The 25,040-nt window shown below is 44.0% G+C and overlaps 1 non-coding gene across 1 annotated transcript; it reads left to right on the top strand.

The window, feature by feature from the left end:
• Window positions 1-50: 50 nt before the first annotated feature.
• Window positions 51-133, top strand: trnaa-ugc (transfer RNA alanine (anticodon UGC)). Its single transcript has one exon. It is a non-coding gene; the product is annotated as a tRNA-Ala (tRNA).
• The last annotated feature ends 24,907 nt before the right edge of the window (window positions 134-25,040 follow it).

Below are 25,040 nucleotides of genomic sequence, written 5' to 3'. Positions count from 1 at the left end.
CCTGATATTTCGCAGCGATCTTTCGACTCTTATAACAAATCCACCGTGTAGCTGCGATGGCCGAGTGGTTAAGGCGTTGGACTTGCAAATCCAATGGGGTTTCCCCACGCAGGTTCGAACCCTGCTCGCAGCGATTCAAAAGGAAATGTTTCATTCTTTGATTTGATCAATGAATCTGATCACACTTCTCTCCACTGCCTTTTAATACACTGATTGATGCGGATCTGATGTTCGAATTGTCAACACTATTAATTTACATGCATTAATTAGTGCTGGTTGGTTTGTTGGAAACTATTTGCAAAGATCAGTGAGAAATATACTCAGGAAACAGAATGAAAAAATACCATTTAATAAAGAGCCCTGCAAGGAAATCACCTTCAGCTAATGAGTGTGAACATGGTTTTGTTTTTAAAGTTGAACAACATTTTACAAAAGCACCAGCACAAGCCTCAAATCTGCAATTTTCTGATAACATTAGGGTTTGCACCAAAGTGAGACGCCTTAGCCAAATGGCCGCGCGCTCGCTGCAGTTCAGAGCAGCGTAATGCTGAGAATGAGGGATTACACACCGGTATTGTATTTATTGCTGTTTGATATTTTCCACTGCAGACCAATCACCGGCAGTGAGCCATTCTGTGATTGAAATACGAGACGGAGTAAAGCCGCGGATGATAAGCAAACGTCCATTAAATGCTGCAAACACGCCGTAGGTCCATGAGCTCTCTGCAGAACTAATGTTTTGCAGCATTGCTTCAGTGTATTGCAAGGTCCCATGTGAGATGTTTTCCGAAATGTTTAAGCTGCTACAAATTACTGTCACCTTAACACGAAGAATAAAATAAATAGCCAGTACGTGAATAAAACCCGCTACTTTGGCATGGTTCGCAGCAGGCTCCAAAAATAGAGCTCGCCCGCCTTATTAATATGCAATTTTTTGAGACACTGTGAAAGAAAGAAAACTTTAATTTCTACGGCGACTATCACCTCAGGATTTCCCAAAGCAGTTCACAGCAAATTAAGTACATCTAAATTGTGGTCACTGTTGTCATGTAGGAAATGCAAAAAATGACAGCATGGAAGGACGACATTTCAGCCCATCGTGCAGGTGCCGGCCGACCAAGACCTTCCCAGCATGAATCGCACTTTCCAGCTCGATGTCCGTTCTGCAGGTTACTGCAATTCTAAATGTTCATGCAAGTATTTTTAAATTTAATGAGGGTTCCTGCAGCTACCAGCCAATCAGGCAGCGAGTTCCAGATTCCCACGACAAACTCATAGCTTGTCGCAACAGCTAAACTTCCCCAATAAAATTAAATATATTTCCATTTGGTTGTTAACCACTCTGCCAAGGGAAACAAGTCCTTCCTACCCACTCTTTTTTGGTCTCTCATAATTTTATACACCTAAATAAGGTCTCGCCGCAGCGTCCTCTGTTCCATATCAAACAGAACAGCATTTCCAATCTTTCCTTAAAGCAAAATTCTCCAGTCCATGCAACATTCTGAACACAGTACTCCAACTGTTTTATTCAGTTCAAGTATAACCTCCTTGCTCTTGTATTCAATGCCGCGAGAAATATAGTGAAATATTCAACATGCCTTCTGAACCACATGATCTACCTGGCCTGCTATGTTCAGGAATCTGTGGATCTGCACTCCGCAGTCCCTTTTCCCGCCTACATATTTCAGCATCGTACCAATTAATGTTTCTTTACTGGCCTTGTTAGACCTCCTCAAATACATTACCTCACAATTATCCGAATTGAATTATTTGCTGATATGTCAATCCCACCATCCCGGCCATCAGTCTGGTGAACCTTCGCTGCACTCCATCAATAGCAAGAATGTCCTTCCTCAAGTTAGGAGATCGAAACTGTACACAATATTCCAGGTGTGACCTCACCAAGGCCCTGTACATCTTTAGTAACACCTCGCTGCCCCTGTACTCAAATCCCCTATGAAGGCCAACATGCCATTTGCTTTCTTAACTGCCTGCTCTGCCTGCATGCCAAACTTCAGTGACTGATGCACCCAGGTCTCGTTGCACCTCCGCTTTTCCTAATCTGTCACCATTCAGATAATAGTCTGTGTCTCTGTGTTGTCAACCAAAGTGGATATGCTCACATTTATCCATATTATACTTCACCAGCCAGGCCATTTCCCACTCACCTATCCTATCCAAATCACTCTGCAGCCTCATAGCATCCTCCTCGCTGCTCACACTGCCACCCAAATTTGTGTTATCAGCAAACTTGGAAATACTACATTTAATCCCCTAGTCTCAATCATTAATGTACAAGGTAATCATCTGTGGCCCCAGCACAGAAACTTGTAGTACCCCACGAGTCACTGCCTGCCATACTGAAAAGTACCCATTTAATCCTACTCTTTGCTTCCTTTCTGCCAACCAGTTCTCAGTCCATGTCAGCACACTACTCCCAGTCCCAAGTGCTTCAACTTTGCACATTAATCTCTTGTGTGGGAACTTGTCGAAAGTCTTTTGAAAGTCCAAATATACCACATCAACTGGTTCCCCCTTATCCACTCGACTGGAAACATCCTCAAAAAATTCCAGAAGATTTGTCAAGCATGATTTCCCTTTCACAAATCCATGCTGACTTGGACCTAACATGTCACCTCTTTCCAAATACGCTGCTGTGACATCCTTAATAATTGATTCCATCATTTTAACGACGACCGATGTCAGGCTGACCGATCTATAAATCCCTGTTTTTTCTCTCCCTCCTTTTTAAAAAAGTGTGGTTACTTTGGCACTCTATAGAAACTGATTCAGAGTCTATGAAATGTCGGAAAATGACTGTCAATGTATCTGTTATTTCCAAGGCCACCTCTGTAATTACTCTGGGATGCAGACCATCAGGCCCTGGGGATTTATCAGCCTTCAATCACGTCAATTTCACCAACTCAATTTCATGACTAAGAAGGATTTCCCTCAGTTCCTCCTTCTTACCAGACCCTCTGACACCTTTGAAATCCGGAAGGTTTTTGTGTCCTCCTTAGTGGACACAGAATCAAATTACTTGTTCAATTGATTCAATTAGTTATCAGTTATGACTTCCCCTGATTCTGACTGCTGGGGACCTACGTTTGTCTTTATGAACCTTTTTCACTTTACATATCTATAGGAGCTATTGCAGTACATGTCAATGTTGCCTGCAAGCTTCTTCTCGTACTCTATTTCTCCTGCCCTAATCAAATCCTTTGTCCGTCTCTGCTGAGTTCTAAATTTCTCCCAGTTCCCGGCTACGCTGATATTTCGGGCAATTCTTATGCCACTTACTTGGCTTTAATACTATCCTTGATTTCCATTAATAGCCACGGTTGAGCCACATTCCCTTTTTTATTGTTTATGCCAGACAGGGATGTACAATTGTTGGAGTTCATACACGCGGTCTCTAAATGTCTGCCATTGCCCATCCACTGTCAACTCCTGAAGTATCATTCTCCAATCTATCCTCGCCAATTCATGCCTCATGCCTTCGAAGTTACCCATCTTTATGTTCTGGACCATGGTCTCTGAATTAACTGTTTCTTTCTTCAACCTAATGTAGAATTCCACCATATTATGCTCACTCTTCCCCAAGGGGCCTCGCACAATTATATTGATAATCAATCCTCTCTTAAATAAACATAGAAACATAGAAAATAGGTTGCAGGAGTAGGCCATTCGGCCCTTCTAGCCTGCACCGCCATTCAATGAGTTCATGGCTGAACATGCAACTTCAGTACCCCATTCCTGCTTTCTCACCATGATTCCCCTAGTAGTAAGGACTTCATCTAACTCATTTTTGAATATATTTTGTGAATTGGCCTCAACAACTTTCTGTGCTAGAGAATTCCACAGGTTCACCACTCTCTGGGTGAAGAAATTCCTCCTTATCTCGGTCCTAACTGGCTTCCCCCTTATCCTTAGACTGTGTCCCCTGGTTTTGGACTTCCCCAACATTGGGAACATTCTTCCTGCATCTAACCTGCCTAACCCCATCAGAATTTTAAACGTTTCTATGAGGTCTCCTCTCATTCTTCTGAACTCCAGTGAATACAAGCCCAGTTGATCCAGTCTTTCTTGATAGGTCGGTCCCGCCATCCCGCGAATCAGTCTGGAGAACATTCGCTGCACTCCCTCAATAGCAAGAATGTCCTTCCTCAGATTAGGAGACCAAACTGTACGCAATACTCCATGTGTGGCCTCACCAAGGCCCTGTACAACTGTAGCAACACCTCCCTGCCCCTGTACTCAATTCCCCTCGCTATGAAGGCCAACCTGCCATTTGCTTTCTTAACCGCCTGCTCTACCTGCATGCCAACCTTCAATGTCTGGTGTACCATGACACCCAGGTCCCGTTGCACCTCCCCTTTTCCTAATCTGTCACTATTCAGATAATTGTCTGTCTCTCTGTTTTTACCACCAAAGTGGATAACCTCACATTTATCCACATCATACTTCATCTGCCATGCATTTGCGCACTCACCTAACCTATCCAAGTCGCTCTGCAGCCTCAAAGCATCCTCCTCGCAGCTCACACTGCCACCCAACTTAGTGCCATCCGCAAATTTGGAGATACTACATTGAATCCCCTCTTCTAAATCATTAGTGTACAGTGTAAACAGCTGGGGCCCCAGCACAGAACCTTTCGATCCCCACTAGTCACTGCCTGCCATTCTGAAAAGTCACAATTTATCCTACTCTTTGCTTCCTGTCTGACAACCAGTTCTCAATCCATGTCAGCACACTACTCCCAATCCCATGTGCTTTAACTTTGCACATTAACCTCTTGTGTGCGACCTTGTCGAAAGCCTTCTGAAAGTCCAAATATACCATATCAACTGGTTCTCCCTTGTCCACTCTACTGGAAACATCTTCAAAAAATTCCAGAAGATTTGTCAAGCATGATTTCCCTTTCACAAATCCATGCTGACTTGGACATATCATATCACCTCTCTCCAAATGCACTGCTATGACATCCTTAATAATTGATTCCATCATTTTACCCACTACCTGTGTCAGGATGACCGGTCAATCATTACCTGTTTACTCTCTCCCTCCTTTTTTAAAAAGTGGGGTTACATTGGCTACCCTCCACTCCATTGGACCTGATCCAGAGTCAATGGAATGTTGGAAAATGACTGTCAATGCATCCACTATTTCCAAGGCCACCTCCTTAAGTACTCTGGGATGCAGTCCATCAGGACCTGGGGATTTATCGGCCTTCAATCCGATCAATTTCCCCAACACAATTTCCCGAATAATAAGGATTTCTCTCAGTTCCTCCTCCTTACTCGACCCTCCGAACCCTTTTATATTCGGAAGGTTGTTTGTGTCCTCCTCAGTGAATACCGAACCAAAGTACTTGTTCAATTGGACCGCCATTTCTTTGTTCCCCGTTATGACTTCCCATGATTCTGACTACAGTGGATCTACGTTTGTCTTTACTAACCTTTTTCTCTTTACATGTCGATAGAAAATTTGCAATCCGTCTTAATGTTCCCTGCAAGCTTCCTCTCCTACTCCATTTTACGTGCCCGAATCAAACCCTTTGTACTCCTCTGCTGAGTTCTAAATTTCTCCAAGTCCCCGGGTTCGCTGCTATTTCTGGCCAATTTGTATGCCACTTCTTTGCTTTTCATGCTATCCCTGATTTCCCTTGATAGCCACGGTTGAGCCATCTTCCCTGTTTTATTTTTACGCCAGACAGGAATGCACAATTGTTGTAGTTCATCCATGCGGTCTCTAAATGTCTGCCATTGTCCATCCACAGTTAACCCCTTCAATCTCATTCGCCAATCTATCCGAGCCAATTCACGCCTCATACCTTCAAATTTACCCTTCTTTAAGTTCTGGACCATGGTCTCAGAATTAACTATTTCATTCTCCATCCTAATGCAGAATTGCACCATATTATGGTCACTCTTCCCCAAGGGGCCTCGCACAATGAGATTGCTAATTAATCCTCTCCCATTACACAACACCCAGTGTAAGATGGCCTCCCCCCTAGTTGGTTCCTCGACATATTGGTCTAAAAAACCATCCCTTATGCACTCCAGGAAATCATCCTCCACCGTATTGCTTCCAGTTTGGTTAACCCAATCCGTGCGCATATTAAAGTCACCCATTATAACTGCTGTACCTTTATTGCACGCACCCCTAATTTCATGTTTGATGCCCTCCCCAACATCACTACTACTGTTTTGAGGTCTGTACACAACTCCCACTAACGTTTTTTGCCCTTTGGTATTCGGCAGCTCTACCCATATAGATTCCACATCATCCAAGCAAATGACTTTCCTTACAATTGCATTATTTCCTCTTTAACCAGCAATGCCACCGCGCCTCCTTTTCCTTTCTCTTTATCCTTCCTCAATGCTGAGTACCCTTGAATGTTGACTTTCCAGCCTTTGTCATCCTGGAACGATGTCTCCATGGTGCCAACCACATCATATCCGTTAACTGCTATCTGCACAGGTAATTCGTCCACGTCATTCCGAATACTCCTCGTATTGAGGAGCAGAGCCTTAAGGGTTGCCTTTTTAACACACTTTGACACTTTAGAATTTTGCTGCAACGTGGCCATGTTGTTTCCCTCCGTCTCCCTGCATTGGTTCCCATTTCCCTGCCATATTCGTTCAACTCATCCCCAAGAGCACTAGCAAACACTCCTGCGAGGACATTAGTTCCCGTCCTGCCTCGGTTTGTACTGGTCCCACCTCCCCCAGAAACGGTTGCAATGTCCCAGGAATTTGAAACCCTCCCTCCTGCACCACTGCTCAAGCCACGTATTCATCTGAGCTATCCTGCGATTCCTACGCTGACTAGCACATGGCACTGGTAGCAATCCTGAGATTACTAATTTTGTGGTCCTGCATTTTGATTTTGCAAAAGCTCCTTAAATTCGTCTCGTAGGACCTCATTCCGTTTTTTACCTTTTTCTTTTGGACCAATTTGCACCACGATAACTATCTGTTCACCCTCCCTTTTTCGAATGTACTGCACCCGCTCCGAGACATTTTGGACCCTTGCACCAGGGAGGAAACATACCATCCTGGAGTCTCTTTTGCGGCCGCAGAAACGCCTGTCTATTCCCCTTACAATTGAATCATCTATCACTTTCGCTCTCCCAAACTTTTTCCTGCCCTCCTGTGCAGCAGAGCCAGCCACGGTGCCATGAACTTGGCTGCTGTTGCCCTCTCCTGATGAGTCATCCCCCTCAACAGTACTCAAAGCAGTGTATCTGATTTGCAGGGGGATGACCGCAGTACACCACTGCACTATCTTCCTTGCACTGCTCTTCCTGTTGGTCTTCCATTCCCTATCTGGTTGTGGACCCTTTCCCAGCAGTAAGACAAACTCGCTACAAGTGCTATTCACGTCATTCTCAGCATCGTGGATGCTCCAGAGTGGATCCACCTTCAGCTCCAATTGTGCAACGTGGCCCGTCAGGAGCTGGACGTGGATATATTTCCACAGATGTAGTTGTCAGGTACACCGGATGTGTCCTTCACATTCCACATAGTACAGGAGGAGTATATCACGTGTCCGAGATCTCCTGCCATGAATTAAACCTGAGATGAACTTAATTTGGCGACAACAATGTGAACAGTTTATTTACAGATTTAAAAAGATAAAGATAAGCTATTACTTACCAACTTTTGATTACTTTCCACTCTTTTTTTTTTTCTCGCCCCGCTGTAGATGCACAAGCACGCCTTTTGTAGGCCTGGCACGCTGCCGCGCTGCTTCTCGTCCTCCCGCTGTGCCTCCCCGACTCACGCTCGCCTTTTGTAGGCCTGGGACGCTGCCGCTCCACCTCTCGACCTCCCGCTGAGGCTCTGCGACTCACGCTGGCTTTTTGTAGGCCTCGGACTCGGCAGCTCCGCCTCTCGACCTCCAGATGGGCCTCCCCGACTCAGGCTGGCCTTTTGTAGGCCTGGGACACTGCCGGTCCGCATCTCTACCTTCCACTATGCCTCCCCGACACACGCTGGCCTTTTGTTGCTGCTCCTCATCACGACCTCTCGCATCAACGTGGCTTATATTCACTGGAGTTCAGAAGAATGAGAGGGGATCGTATAGAAACGTTTACAATTCTGACGGCTTTAGATAGGTTAGATGCATCATGAATGTTCCCAATGTTGGGGAAGTCCAGAACCAGGGTTCACAGTCTAATGGTAAGGGGTAAGCCATTTAGGACCGAGATGAGGAGAAAGGTCTTCACCCATGAGTAGTGAACCTGTGGAATTCTCTACCACAGAATATTGTTGAGGCCAATTCATTAAATTCATTCAAAAAGTAGTTAGATGTAGTCCTTACTACTAGGGGAATCAACGGGTATGGCGAGAAAGCTGGAGTGGGGTACTGAACTTATATGTTCAGCCATGAACTCATTGAATGGCGGTGCAGGCTCGAATGGCCGAATGTCCTACTCCTGCACCTATTTTCTGTTTCTATGTTTCTATTTGCCAATGATCTGCCCACCTGATAAGGGCACTGGTTTCTTACTGCAGTTTGCAGCTTTCTGCATCATTATCAATGACACAGAGACAGGCCATTTGGCCCAAGCATTCCATGCCGGCATTCATGGTCCACTTTATCCTCCTGAAATAGCTTCTGCTTCTGTGAATAGTTACATTTTACGGCACAAATCGCTGGAGACATACCACCAACGGTGTGTCAGCAAGATCCTTCAAATGATCCAGGACAGACGCACCAACATGCGTGTCCGTGATCAGGCCGACATCCCCAGCATCTAAGCACTGACCACAATCAACCAGCTCCATTGAGCAGGCCTCATTTTCACATGGCTGATGCAAGACTCCCAAAGCAAGCGCTCATCTCGGAAATCCTACATGGCAAGCGAAGCACAGTTGTGCATATAAATCATTTCAAGGACACCCATTAAGCCTCTTGATAAAATGATACTTCTCCACCGAAACCTGGTAGTCCCTGGCGAAAGACCACCCCAATTGAATGCAGAGCATCCGGGAGGGCGCTGAGCAACTCGAGTCTCGTCGCCGAGTGCATGCAGCAAGCAAGCGGAGGCAGTGGATGGAACGTGTGGCAAACCAGAATCACTACCAATTTTTACCTTCAACGAATGACTGTCCGACCTGTGACAGAGAGTGTAATTCCCTTATTGGACTGTTCAGTCACCAAATAACTCACTTTTAGAGTGGAAGCAAGTCTTCCTCGAATTTCGAGGGCTAACTAAAATGATGATTGTCCAGTTATGTTTGTTGTGAATGGTAGCCCCCGAGAAGCTTGGTGGTGGGGGATTATGTGATGGTTATTGTTATGTATGTGGACCTTACTTGTGTGTAAGACTTGCCACCAGAGGGCACACCTGTGGAAGACCTATGAGTCAAGTGTGTGTGACCTGGCATTAACCGGGCATTAAAAGGCAGTCCACCACGTTGCTGCCTCACTTTGGGGTTATATTAAACAGACCAAGGTCGCACTGGTTTAAATCTACAACACAGCCTCGTGGATATATTCCAAACATAACAACTGGCGACGAGTTGCAACCACGAACTTTCACGCGGAAATGGCTGCCGTTGGTATTCTTTTGTGATTTAGTGAGGATGATGATTGGGACGCCTTCGTTGAGCGCCTCGACCAGTACTTTGTGGCAAAAAATAGGTCACGCCTGAAACAGGGATCAAGCGCAGGCCGATTCTCCTCACCATATGTCGGTCACTGGTATATGGCCTCAGTAAGAACTGGCAGGCACCGGCCAAATTAACGGATAAATCGTACACATTGCTCTGCACGCTTGCTAAGGATCACCTCAAGCCCAAGTAGAGCATCCTGATGGCCAGGTATGGCTTTTACACGCACGATCGCTCCGTTGGCCGCACCGTGTTGAGTTTAATCGTCGACCTTAAACGCCTTCTGGGGCAGTGCGAATTTGCAGGATCCTTGAGTGAAATGTTGCGGGTTTTTTCATACTTAGAATTTGCCACGAAGGCATCCTTCGCAAGCTGCTGTCTGCCAAATTCCTGGAACTGAGCAAGGCCATCATGATAGCCCAGGCCTTCATATCCAATAGCGACAATACGAAGCAGATATCTTCACACAATCGAGGTAAGCGGAAAGTACTGTGCATAAAATAATGCCTTCAGCAGGCAGGACTGTACACGAAAGGGCTAGGGTGACTCAAAGCCCGCTGGGGAACACTAATGTGAATCCATTAACGCCATACTGCTGCTACGGGGACAGTCGCAGAGCCCATCAATGTCGTTTTGAGCACAATGTGTGTCGTCGCTGTTGGACAATGGGGCACCTTCAGCGATTGTGCAAGCGACCTTGGACTCACAATGTGGCACAATCAGCAGAGAGCGACGGATCCAGTGCAGACCACGCTGAACGAGCAGTAGAGGCAACTCAGCTGGAGGATGAGAAGGATGTGCATGGGGAACATATCTTCACCACCAAAAGCCTTCCGATAATGATAAAAGTCAAACTTATCAGCAATCCAGTCTCCATGAAACTGGGTAGGGGAGCAAGCCAATCGATAATCAGCAAAATGGCCTTTGCTAAACTGTGGAGTAACAACGCATGGAGGCCAAAACTGAGCGCGGTTCACACTACACTTTGCATTTACACCAAATAACTCATACCTATCACAGGCAGTGCGGCAGTGGAAGTATCGAATGACGGAATGGTGCATGATTTACCACAATGGTTTGCACCAGTCGATGGCCCTACGCTGTTCGGCAGGAGCAGGATCGGCAAGTTCCAGTACAACTGGGGTGACTTCAAAGACGTGTCCTTGGCGGATGACACCCCGTGCGCCCACATGCCAAAGAAATTACCGGCACTATTTGAGCCAGGCATCGGCAACTTCACAGTGGAGATCCACCTTTTTCCTGGGCATTGGCCCGTTCACCACAACGTCGGTGCAGTCCCACATATGATGCGAGAGAAAGTCGAAATCGTGGTGGACAGACTTCAACCAGAGGGAATCATATCGCAAGTCGCGTTTAACGAGTGGGCCAGTCCAATTGTGCCGGTGCTAAACGCGATGTGTCGGTCAGAATCTGAGTATACTGCAAGGTGATTATCAACCGAGTCTCGTTGCAGGATCAGTATCCACTACCAAAAGCGAAGGACTTATTCGGAACGCTAGCAGCGGGAAGGTCGTTCACCAAGCTGGACCACACCTCCACTTAACTGAAGCAAGAGCTTGCTGAACCGTCGAAGAATTTGACGTGCATCAACATGCACAAAGGATTGTTCGTGAATCACAGATGCCCCTCTGGGATTCGCTTGGCAGCGGCCTTCTTTCAGAGGAACAAGAAGATTCTGCTGAAATCGCTTCTATTATAGTGGTGTTCGAGGACGACATCTTGATCACTGGTCGAAACACCACCGATCAATTGCACAACCTGGAAGAGGTTCGAAAGCGACTGGACCGAGTGGGACGCAGGCTGAAACGATTCAAATATGTTTTCCAGGTGCAAGAGGTCGATTTTCTGGTGAAACAAATTGTGATGAACGGCATCAGTCCCACGGACTCCACGATGGAGGCCTTCAAGAAAGCACGCAGACCACAAAACGTGACGGAGATGCGTTCGTTCCTTGGACTCCTCAACTACGTTGTCAACTTTCTACCGGGGTTGAGTACTTTGCTGGAGCCTTTGCATTAGATGCTACGCACGGGTGACTACTGGGTTTGGGGTAAATCTCAAGAAACAGCATTTCAGAAGGCAAGACACATGCTCTGCTCCAAGAAATTACGTGTATTGCATGACTATGTAAACGTTTGGTACCAGCAAGTGACGTGTAGTTTTACACGGTCGGTTATGTGTTACAGCAAGCAAATGTGTCACGCAAACTGCAACCAGTTGCATCTGAAACCAGAAATTTGTCCAAGGCTGAAAGAGACTATAGTATGGTGGAGAAAGAAGCGCTGGCTTGTGCATATGGCGATAAGAAAATGCACAAATAACTATTTGGTCCACGGTTCGAGATCGGAACAGAACACAAACCGCTCACATCACTGCTCTCAGAACGCAAAGCTATCAACACCAATGATTCGTCCCACATCTAAAGATAGGCACGAACGTTGTCTGCATATGACTATTTAATCCACAGCAGACCAGGCACATAGAACTGCGCTGATGCCGTGACGATTTGTGGCACTCAGTAACATATGCACCCTAATTGCCGATAGGAGAGTGAATGATTGATAATTACAGGCTGTATGCAGAGAGATTCGTGCAGGTCCTTGAAGGATGGTTCAAGGAATTGAATCGTCGCTGAAATTTCAGCCGAATGCACAAAAGTGTGTTGAATTTAGCTGCTCACAGTACTGAAATTTACCACAGTTGGCTGCAGTGTGATGTTGCTGACGCCCTGTTCATGGGCTCGACCCCCATATGGCTGATAACATTTTTTGTGGGGTTGCTAGTATATTATTCTTGTTTTTAAGCTGCTTAATAGTTTGAAAGGAAACTCACACAATGCTTTGAAGTAATACCGCAAAACTTTCGATCTGCCGAGAGCTCATTGGCCTGAGAGGTAAACCCAGTGTTTCTCTCTCCAACTATGTTCACTGACCTGCTGAGTGTTTCTATTATTTATTGAACAATTCCATATAGCATCTGCTGCAAATTGCGTTTTATGTTGCTGAGGTGTCCCCCGCTCAAATATGAAATAAAATGATTGCATATAAGTTGCAGAGTTTGGAAAGTAAAATTGAGTATAAATCCGAACATTGGTGCTTCAGCAGTGGGATGCTCGCATACTCATCAATCTGATAAGTTGCCTCTCTCGTACAATCACATCTTTCCTGTAATGTGGTGAACAGAACTGCAAGCAGTACTCTGGCTGTGGCCCAAATATTGTTTTATCCAGTAGAAGCATAACCTCTCTGCTTATAGAATATGCCTCACCCAATAAATAATTATTCCGTATGCCTTCTTAAACAACTGTCGTTCCACATTCATGGATCTGTGAAACTTCACTCCAAGGACCCCCTGCTCCCTTATACATCTGAGTGCCCTACCATTGATTGCGTATTCCCTTGCCTTGATAGCCCTCCCCAAGTAAATTACTTCAGACTCCTCATGATTGAATTCATGTTTCTACTGTTCTGCCCAACAATCTCTGGCTTTCCTCTTCATCATCAACCACACAGCCGATTTTAGTATAATCTAAAAACGTTTTTATCATAACCCTACATTTATGTCTGAAGCATTGATATATCGCACTAAACGCAAGGTACCTACTACTGAGGCCGGCGGAATTCCATGGAAACTTCCTTCCAGTCACTTCTTCTTTAGAAGATGAGCATAGAATCAGAAAGGTGGAAAGCACAGCTAGAGCTGGAAGGTCGAAGATTAGTGTGGCAGTTCGAAAGACAGAGCAAACAATGTTGGAAAATAGACAATACATAAGTTTGGCTGTGCACAATGGCATATTCCTAAATGCAAGGAGTATGGTGAATACGGCAGCGGAGCTGACGGCACAGATTGTTATGTTGAAGCATGATATCTTCGCAATTACTGAAACATGGCATAAAGAGGGGCAGAATTTGCTTCTCAACATTCCTTGTTATTGGTATTTCAAACAACATAGAGATGGTATTAAGAAGGATGCGTTGGCAATGTTGATTCCTAAAAATATTGCAGCTATGAGAAGGGGTGATATGTTAGAATTATTTTCAAATGATGCTTTATGAAGAATCGGAACAACTACATTGCTGGGCGTGTACAGTAGACCCCCCAAAAATCCGAGGGTGATAGATAAAGCAATGTGTTGGCAAATATCTGACAGATGCATATTGCAGTAATATTGGATGATTTCATTTATTGTAATATTAACTGGGATACATTCAGTGTAAAAGGTATAGACAGCATAGAATTCCTAAGTTGCATTCAGGAGAACATTTTTTAGCCTGTATGTAGCAAGCCCAACAAGGAAGAGGGCGATTCTTTACTTCATTTTAGGCAACGAACCTATGCAGGTGAAAGGGGTATCAATGGAAGAATCACTGCAGTGACTCCGCAAGACCGAGACCTTCTTGGATAGCACGTTTCATGAGATGATCACTAGACAGCTTAAGAGAGTGCAGGCAGGAAATGGATGTGTGGTCATCAGGCAGAAGGTGAGGAGCAGCCAGGTATTATAGAAGTCCCCCGAGTGTATCTCGCTCCCCTAGCACCATTCTGTTCTCAGTACTGGTGGGGCGATGGTTCATGAGAATGCAGTGATAGCTAATTCCACAGTACCACTGCACAGGGGGGCGGTGTTTTGGGGAGAAGAGTGTAAGCGCAGTAATAGTAAAAGATTCGATTGTCAGTGGAACAGACAGGCCACAGACGTCATTCCTGTATGGTATGTTGCCTGCATGGTGCAGAGTCAAGATTTTAACTGAGCGGCTGCAGGGGATACTCGGGGGAGTGAGTGACCAATCAAAGGCTGTGGTCCATATTGTACCAATGATATCGGGAGAAAGATGTATCAGGCACTGCAGGTAGATTGTAGAGAGCAAGGAGAGAGCAGGACACCAAATGTAGTAATTTCCGGATTACTCCCAACGCCACGTGCCAGTGGTGAGTATGATTTTATACCTATTACAGAGATATGGCTGAAATAAGGGCAGGTAGGTAGGTCAACATTTCTGCTGATATGATTTTTAGGCGGGAGAGAGAGTGGGACAAAAACTAGGGGAGGGGATGCTTCCAATTGTTGATTAAATAAACAATTGCAGCTGAGGAGAGATAATATGCTTGATAGATCATCAATTCTAGACAGATGGGATCAATTCCACAACATAACCGCGGCGATCACACTACTGGGAGGGTATTTCGACCGCTACCAGTCAGAATGAGAGAGAAGAGCAAAATTGTTGGCAAAATTATAGTGGAGGAATAGAAGTCGATTTCAATTACACTAATCTTAACTGGGATAGAATTAGTGCGAATTACATATAGGGGCAGAATTCCTAAAATGCATTCAGCAGATCTTTATTTGCCATTGTGTTGCAAGCCAAAGAAAGGAGGGGCGATTCTGACTTAGTTTTAGTTAATGAAGCTGAACGGGTGGAAGGGGTATCAAGTCGGAGAGCATTTTGGTACTAGTGATCATAAGTTCATAATTCAGTTAGATTTAGTGTAGTTATGGAAAAATACAAGTTTTCACAAGGAATAAATAATCTCAATTGGGGAAAAGACAATTCTGTTAAGCAGAGATAGGATTCAGCCAACGTTGACTGGAAACAGATATTTGAAGCCAAAACGGTGCCAGAGTATTGGAGGCAGTCAAGGAGCAGTTCCTAATGTTTCCGAGCAAGTACCTTCCCTCAAAGAAAGAGGGTTGGACTAGCAAATCCAGAGCAGCCTTGCAACCAAGGGGAATACAGGGTAGAATAAAGGAAAATATGGGGGCTCATGCCATAGCGATGCATCAATGCGTCAGAAAGACGAGAAGATTATAGGAATTTCAAACGTGAAATTAAAAAGGAAATTCGGAAAGCAAAGTGAGTGCATGAAAATATTTTGGCAAGTAAAATCAACGAAAACCCAAATTTTTATAAATATATTAAGAGCAAGATGATATCTAAAGAATGGGTAGAGCTCATTAGAGACCGTAAAGTAATCTATGTGCGGAGGTGGAATATTTGTTTATGATTCTGAATGAATACTTTGCATTTGATTTCATAAAATAGAGCGGCGATGCAGATGTTTCAATCGGGGGGAGGGGGGGAGGAACGTAAAATATTAAATGAAATAAACATAATAAGAGTGGATGTCTTCTGCGCTTTAACAGCTTTGAAAGTGGAAAAATCCACAGGGCCACGTGGAATGTACCCAGGCTGTTAAGAGAAGGAAAATAGGAAATAGAGAGGGTCTGACCATAATAATACTCTCTGGCTGCAGGTGTGGTGCCAGAGGACTGGAGGACTGCTATTGTCGTATCTTTGTTCAAAAAGGGAGAAATGGATCGATGATCGATTACAGACCAATCAGCCTCACCTCGGTTATGAAAAGTTTATTAGAAAAAATTCTGAGGAAAAGGATAAATATTCTTTCAGAAAGTCTCGGTTTGGTCAAGGAAAGTCAGCATAGATGTTTTCATGGAAGGTCCTGCATGACTAAATTGATTACATTTCCTGGCATAAGCGTAGCGCTTTTGAGGTAGTGTATATGGATCTTAGCAATGCTTTCGACAAGGTTTCATATGGCAGACTGCTCAGGAAAGTAAAATCCCATGAAATCCAATGCGAATTGGCAAGTTGTATCCAAAATGATCCTGGGGCAGCAAGCAAAGGGTAATACGTGTTTTCGCAACTGGAAGGCTGTTCGAGTGGGGCTCCTCGTGGCTCCTTGCTTTTTGATGTATACATCAATGATTTAGATGTGAATAAAGAGGCTATGATTAAAACGTATTCTAATGACACAACCATTGGCTGTGTGGATTATAATGAAGAAGAACGTTCTTGAATGCAGCTAGTTATCAATGAAGTGGTCACGTGGGCAGAATCGTGGTGAATGGAATTCAATCCGGGGAAGTATTAGGTAATATATTTGGGGATGGCTGACACTGCAAGGAATACACATTAAATGGTAGTCCAATGAGAAGTGTGCACTAACAAAGGGAATGTTTAATGTATGTCCACATACACATGAATGTTGCAGCACAGGCGGAAAAGGGCGTGAAGAAGGCATCCGGAATACATTCCTTAATTGCCGAGGCATAGAATATAAGAGCAGGGAGGTTATACGTGAACTGTATAAAACAGTTAGGCAACAGCTGGAGTACTGCGTGAAGTTCTGGTCACCATATTACAGGAAACACGTGATTTCACGAAACAGCGTACATAGGAGATTTACCAGGACGTGGCTTCGAATTGGGAATTTTAGCTATGGAGAATGATTAGACATGCTGGGTTTATTTTCTCTGGACCATAGGAGTCTGAGGGGAGAAGTTGTTAAGGTGTTTAAAACGGAGGTGCCTAGATAAAGTGGATCGGAACGATCTTTTTCCCTTAGCAGAGGAGGTCAATAACGAGGAGGCATAGCTGTAAAGTAATTGGTAGGTGGTTTAGTGGGGAGTGAGAGAAACTTTCATCACTCAGATTATGGTGGTGCTGATTGGGGAAGGGATCGTGAGAGGGGAATTGTCCTGGATCGCACTGCCTGAAAGGGTGGTAAGTGCAAAAACGGTCATCAAATTTCGAAAGTATTCGGACGTGTATTTGAAGTGCGTAAACTACAGGGCTGTGGATCAAGAGGTAGAAAGTGGAATTAGGCTTGATAACTCTTTATTGGATGGTGCAAACGCGACGGGCAGAAATGGCCTCCTTCTGTGCTGTAATTTTCTGTGATTCCATGATTCGATGAATAGAAAAAGTGGACGAGAAACAGCTCATTGAAGGTAAATCAGTGTCAGAGCAGTGGGAGACATTCAAGAAGTAGATACCAGTTCAGTGTCAACATGTTCCTCGAAAGCAATACAGCAACCGTGCCACATCTACAGCTGCCTGGATAACAAGGTGCATACAGTGAAAGATAAGGCAAAGAGAGGAAGTTTTTTCAGCAATCGAGAACCCAGTACTGCAGAAAGCCTCGAGGTGAAATTAAAAATGAGTTTTGGAAAGAAAAGAGTAAACATGAAAAATACTGGCACGTTGAATCAAAGAAAAGGCAGAGATATTTCACAATTGCATAAATAAAAAGAGGATAACGACGGGCAGAATATGGCATTTAGCGACCAAAATGGTAATCTTTGTGTGGATGTGGAGTATGTGGGAATGGTACTTAATGAATGTATTGCAGGGTTTAATAAAGGAGGGCGACGATGCCAGCCTTAAAGGTAAGGAAGAAGAGAATGTAATATTGGATTGGATAAACATAGCAAGGGAGCAACGATTTAGGGGTTTGGCATCTACAAATGTAAATAAATCACCAGGACGCAGTGAAATATATCCTAGGCTATTACAATAAGCAAGTGGCGAAATTGCGGAGGCTCTGACGATCATTTGAGCAACCTCCCTAGTGCAGGAGAGGAAAAAAAAGCATTGGATAACTGTTAACGTTCTACCATTATTTAACAAGGGAGAAATTGAAGCAGCAAATAATTAAAGACAGTTAGTTTAATCCTGGTGATCGGTAAATTATTGCAATCAACGCTGAGAGACAGTTTAAATCTCCATTTTGAAAGACATTGATTCAAAAGAACAGTCAGCATCGAACTGTTAAGGTAAGGTCGTGCCTGACTTATTTCATTGAATTTTTTGAACAGGTAACAAAGACGTCCGATACGGGCAGTGCATTTGAAGTAATCCACATAGATTTTAACAAGCCTTTTGACAAAGTCTCACATGGCAGATTGATCAAAAAATTAAAAGCCCATTGCATTTAAGTGAGTGTGGCAAATCGGATCGACAATTGGCTCAGTGGGAGGAAGGAAATGTTTCACGTATGTTTTTGCGAATAGAAGGCTATTTCCAGTGAGGTTCGTAGCGTTCAGTTCTCGGTATTTTGTATTCTGTAGTTCACATTAATGATTTACATATAAATGCAGGGAGCATGGTAAAGAAGTTGACAAAATATACAAAAAATGTCTGTGGGTTTGACAGTGAGGAAGGAAGTTTAGACTGCAAGAACATATCGATTGACCAGTCAGTTGTGTAGAAAAGAGAAATATGGCAATCAATCCAGGGAAGTGTGAGCTAATATAATCTGCGAGGTGCAACAAGGCAAGGGAATACACACAAAATAGCAGGATACTGAGAGGTGTGGAAGAACAAAGGGACCTTCGAGTGTATGCCCTCAGATCATTAAATTTAAAGGACAGGTCGATTATGTAGCTCAAAAGGCCTATGAAATCCTTTAATTTATTAGCCGAGGGACAGAATCTAAGAGCAGGGAAGTTATGGAACAACTGCAAAACAATAGTTAAGGCACAGCTCGAGTACTGCTGCAGTTCTGCTCACTACATTACAGCAAATATTAGCTTGCACTCGAGAGGGTACAGTGGACATTACGAGGATGTTGCATAGAGTGGAAAATTGAAGCTAAGAGGAAAGATTGGATGAACTATGTTTTACTTTGATTGGAATTGAGGAGGCTGATGAAAGATTGAATTGAACTGCATGAAAAATGAGGGCCTGAGATAGAATGGATAGCAATAACATTAGAAAGAATATTTGCCTTAGGTGAGTGGTCAAAAAGCAGGCGCATCAATGCAATTAGTTGGTATTATGATTAGAGCGGAGATAAGGGGAATAAACTTATCCAGATGATGATGGGTGTCTGGTCCTCATTAGCTGAAAGGATGGTAGACGCAGAAAACATCACCATTATTTATAATGTACTTGGAAGTGCACTTAAAGAACCGTATCCTACAGGCCTACGGTCCTCATGTTGGGTGTCGGGTTAGGCTGGTTAGCTATTTCTCGGCGGGCAGAGACACAATGAGACAAATGGCTTCCCTCAGTGCTGTATTATTTTTATTATTCTATCAGGAGAAAGTGTTAGAAAGGTTCAGAGATTTCGTCAGGGAATTCCAGAGCTAACAGCCCAGGCAGCTGAAGATACGTCCACGAATGGTTGAGTGATTAATCAGCGGTGCTCAACGAGACAGGATTAGAGGAGTGAAGATTTGTCAGGGATTTATGGAGCTGGAGGAGCAGACAGAGATAGGGAGGGGCGAGGAAATGGAGCGGTTTGAAAGCAAGGATGAGATGTTATAATCGATGAGTTGTTTAATTGGGAGTGAATGTAGGTCTGTGAGAACAGGGGCGATGGGTGAACGGGCTTGGTGCCAGTTAGTACACAGGCAGTCTATTTTCTGGATGAGCACAAGTTTTCATAGTGTAGAACGTGGGTGGCCACCCAGGAGTGCATTGGAATAGTCCAGTCCAGAGGCAACAAATGTATGGATAAGGATTTCAGCAGCAGATGCGCTAAGGCAAGGGTTGAGACGGCTGATGTTACGCACGAGGGATACTCCATAACTCAGAGGTAAAAGTTTGGCAGCCACGAGGAAGGATTTGGTTGCATGCAATCAGCGATTTAGTTTAATGGACTATGATTTAAGTTATGGGATTGAGGAGGATTTGGAAGGAATTCAAGAAGCAAAGAAACTCCATGACGGCAGCAGAAAAGCTGTCGAGGAGGAAGTGCTTGGAATGGAGATTAACTTTGGAATTCTCGTTTCTCAATCAGTGAATGTTCCACAGCCGTTGATTTTTTTGCAGTGCAAGGAATGTGTACAGTTGGGGTCTCATACCCTCAGGAAACATAGAAACATAGAAACATAGAAAATAGGTGCAGGAGTCGGCCATTCGGCCCTTCTAGCCTGCACCGCCATTCAATGAGTTCATATCTGAACATTTAACTTCAGTACCCCATTCCTGATTTCTCGCCATACATCTTGATCCCCCTAGTAGTAAGGACCTCATCTAACTCCTTTTTGAATATATTTAGTGACTTGGCCTCAACTACTTTCTGTGGTAGAGAATTCCACAGGTTCACCACAATCTGGGTGAAGAAGTTTCTCCGCATCTCGGTCCTAAATGGCTTATCCCTTATCCTTAGACTGTGACCTCTGGTTCTGGACTTCCCCAACATTGGGAACATTCTTCCTGCATCTAACCTGTCTAACCCCGTCAGAATTTTAAATGTTTCTATGAGGTCCGCTCTCATTCTTATGAACTCTAGTGAATACAAGCCCAGTTGATCCAGTCTTTCTTGATAGGTCGGTCCCGCTATCCCGGGAATCTGTCTGTTGAACCTCCGCTGCACTCCCTCAATAGCAAGAATGTCCTTCCTCAGGTTAGGAGACCAAAACTGTACACAATTCTCCAGGTGTGGCCTCACCAATGCCCTGTACAACTGCAGCAACACCTCCCTGCCCCTGTACTCAAATCCCCTTGCTATGAAGGCCAACATGCCATTTGCTTTCTTAACCGCCTGCTGCACCTGAATGCCAACCTTCAATGACTGATGTACCATGACACCCAGGTCTCTTTGCACCTCCCCTTTTCCTAATCTGTCACCATTCAGATAATAGTCTGTCTCTCTGTTTTTATCACCAAAGTGGATAACCTCACATTTATCCACATTATACTTCATCTGCCATGCATTTGCCCACTCACCTAACCTATCCAAGGATAGAGAGGGAGGTAGGAAGGGTCACCAGACTGATTCCTGGGATGTTGCGATTGTTCGATGAGAAGAAATTGAGTAGACCAGGAAAATATTCGCTCGAGTTTAGAATAATGTGAGGTGAACTCATTGAAATATACGACATTCTTATAGTACATGACAGCACAAATGCAGAGAGGACGTTTGCTCTATCATGAGAGTCTAGAACTAGGGGGCACTGTCTCAGAATAAAAGATCTGCTCTTTAGGACTGAAATCAGGAGAAACGTTTGCAATCAGAGGGTGGTGAATCTTTTGAATTATATACCACAGAGGACTGTGGAGGCTCCGTATTTGAGTATATAAATGACAGCGATCGAAAGATTAGGGGATATTAAGAGCATTAAGGGATATGGGACAGTGCAGGAATGTAGATTTGAGGTAGAATATCAGCCATAATCACATTGAATTTCGCAGCAAACTCGAGGGGCCGAAAGGCTGGCTCCTGCTCCTAATTCTTATGTATTTTTGAAATAAGTGGAAATAAAAACTAACACGGTGTTTAGTCATTAATTGTTCGCATTAGTCTCACACTTCATCCTTGCTCACTCTGGACCATGGCCCACGAGCGAACATCAGGTCACCGTTACCAAGAAGGTCACTGATCTCAGCTCATCTGGGGATCTTCCCACATGGCCGCTAAGCTCATAGTTCCCCAAACTCACGCAGCAAAATACAACAATCGCTTCAGTCTGTTTGCGCCCCATGGAACTGATGTCTCCCTGTCTCAGCTCTATTTTTCTCCCCTTGTCTTACCTGTTCCCACCTACTGGAACGTTTGGAATAGCGTGATGCAATAAAGCAGAGAGGGCATGGTTTTCTGAAAGGGAATACATGCTTGCCATTTTGCAGGAGTTCTTTGCGGATGTACCGAGAAGATGGTTATGGAGGAACCACTGCACGTGGTGTAATTAGATTTCTAGAAGGCATTCGATAAGCTGACACATAATAGTTTGCTGTACAAGATAGAAGTTCATGGATTTGGCGGTAATGTATTAGCATTGGCTAAATAACAAAAAACAGAGAGTCGGAATAAATGGACATTGTACGGTTGGCAAAACCGACTAGTGGGGTGCCGCAGGGGCAGGGTACTGAGTCTTCAACTATTTACAGTCTGTATTAATGACTTAGATGAAGAGACCGAGTGTAATTTAGCCAAGTTTGCTGATGATACCAAGATGGTTGGGAACGCAAATTGTGAGGAGGACATAAAACATCTGCAAAGGGAGAAAGACAGGCTAATGAATGGGCAAACCTTTGGCAGGTGCCGAATCATTTGGGATATTGTGAGATTATCCAATTTGGCAGAAATACTAGGTAAGTAAATTATAATTTAAATTGAGAAAAATTGCAACGTGCTGCAGTACGGAGAGACCTGGAGAACCGTGTGCATGAAACACAAAAACTTAGTATTCAGATATAGCAATTAATCAGGAGCACAAATGGAATGTTGGCCTTTATTGCAAGAAGGATGAAGTATAAAAGCAGAGAGTTCCCGCTACACATTTGCAAGGTATTAGTGAGGCTACACCAGGAGTACTGCATAGAGTTTTGGTATCCTTAGTTACAAAGATATACTTGCATTGGAGGCTATACAGAGAAGGTTCACCAGAGTGATTTCGGAGATGCGAACGTTGACATATGAAGATAGGCTGAGTAGGTTGGACCGAAACTGATTGCAGTTCAGAAGAATGGGAGGTGATGATATTGAAATGTGTAAGAAAATGAATGGGCTCGAAAGGTGATGCAGAAGGGATATTTCGACTCATCAGGGAAACTAAAACGAGGGGACATAGTCTCAGAATAAAGGACCTCCCATTTAAAACTGAGATTATATTTTTTTTTTCTCAGAGAGTTGTAAATCTATGGAATTCTCTGCCGAGAGAACTGTGAAGGTTTGGTCATCATATATATTTAAGGCGGGGATGGACACATTTATGAGCGATAAGAGAGCAAAGGATTACAATGTGCGTGATGGGAAGTACAGCTTCGTCCTTGATCAGATGAGCCATGATCAAACACATTGACAGAGTTGGCTCGAGGGGCCAAATGGCCTACTTCTTCTCCTTTTTTTATGTTCTTATGATATAAACGATAATTTGATATCGAGCCACATCAGGAGATATAAGAATAGATGAGCAAATGCTTTGTCACAGAGCTAGGATTCTAAGCGTCCTAAAGTAGTGGAGCGAGGTGGAGAGTTTCAGCTAGGAATTCCAGCGATTAGGACTCAGGCAGCTGAAGGGACGAGCAGCGATTGTTGAACGATTATAATCAGGGATACGCAAGATGGCAGAATTAGAAGAGTGCCGATATCTTCAGTGGTTATGGGGATGGAGGATATTAATGGCATTGGGAGGGGCGAGGCCATGACGAGATGTGAAAACAACAATGAGAATTTTGAAATCCAAGCATTGCTTCAGCGCGAGCCAATATCGGTGAGCGACCATCAGGGTGCTGTCTGAATGGGATTGATGCGAGTTTGTATACAGCCAGAGAGTTTGGCGACAACCTCAAGTTTAAATAGGGTAGATCGTGGGATGTCAGTAAGGAGTGCGGTGGAGTTGACAAGTCAGAGATAACGAAGGCATGGTCACGATTTCAGCAGCTGATGGGTGACGGTAGCGGCGGTGTCGGGCGATGTTGCGGATGGGGACACTCCTCAAGGAGACAGTTCGGGTCAAATGATTGGCACTGACAGGGGAGTGACTTGGTGAAATGCCTTCAGCGGCTTAGATTAAGAGCCTCAGCTGTGGATTAATTTAATTGAATTAGAAGGTTTTATGTGGAGTCATGTTTAAAATAGATATCCCGAGGGCAGGAGAAAAGCAGGAAAGGAGGCGGTGAGGAAACGCTTTGATTGTGGTTCGACTTCTCGACTTCTCGTATTTCAATCAGTGAATGGTTCACTTCCGCTGTTGGAGTGTACATAATGGAACTGAAATAAATACAATCAGGGGCTTTAATCTATCATTATCGTCATTTCATGAATGTTAATTGCAGATACGATGTGACTTAAATAATAAGTGTGTGATTCTTGTGTAAATCAGAATGTTATCAAAAGTTTGCAGGTTCGAGTCTTGCCCTAGATGCGCTAGTTAATTATATTTTAACTTTATAAAACCAAACTGCATGTCCAATCATTAGGTTGATGAACGGTTGATGAATAGCGGTGTACATAAAATGAGATATTTCACAACTCTCAAGAAAAATATATTCCACTGAGGAGGAAACTGCGAAAAAGAAAAGATAGCCTTCCATGTCTAACTAATGAAACAAAGGACGGTATCAAATTAAAAACAAAGACAGACAATATGGCCAAAACTAGTGGGAGGCAGAAGATTGGAAAGCGTTTAAAAGCCAACAAAGAATTTAAAAAAATGATTAAGAATGGGAAGCTCGACTATGAAAGTAAACTAACCCGAAATATAAAAACACATAGCAAGAGTTTCTATAGATATATAAAAATGAAAATTGTGGCTAGGTTAAATGTTGGTTCTTAAGAGGACGAGACTGGAGAATTAGTAATGGGAAACAAGGAGATGGCAGAAACTCTGAACAATATTGTGTTTTATTATTTACGGTCGAGGACACTAAAAATATGCCAACAATGGATAGTCAAGGGGCTATAGGGGGGAAGGAACTGAACACAATCAACATCACTATCGTTGTGGCACTAAGTAAGCTAATGGACTAAAGGCAAAAAAGTCCTCTGCACCCTATGGCTTGCATCCTAGCGTATTAAGAGAAGTAGCGACAGGAATAGTGGATGCTTTGGTTGTAATTTACCAACAGTCCCTGGATCCTGGGATGGTCCCTGCAGATTGGAATACAGCAAATGTAACACCCCTATTTCAAAAAGGAGGCC

This window comes from Pristiophorus japonicus, unplaced genomic scaffold (assembly GCF_044704955.1).
Source record: "Pristiophorus japonicus isolate sPriJap1 unplaced genomic scaffold, sPriJap1.hap1 HAP1_SCAFFOLD_52, whole genome shotgun sequence".
Lineage (NCBI taxonomy): Eukaryota > Metazoa > Chordata > Chondrichthyes > Pristiophoridae > Pristiophorus > Pristiophorus japonicus.
The sequence above is the reverse complement of the archived record's forward strand: the minus strand, read 5'-3'. Positions and strand labels throughout refer to the sequence as shown.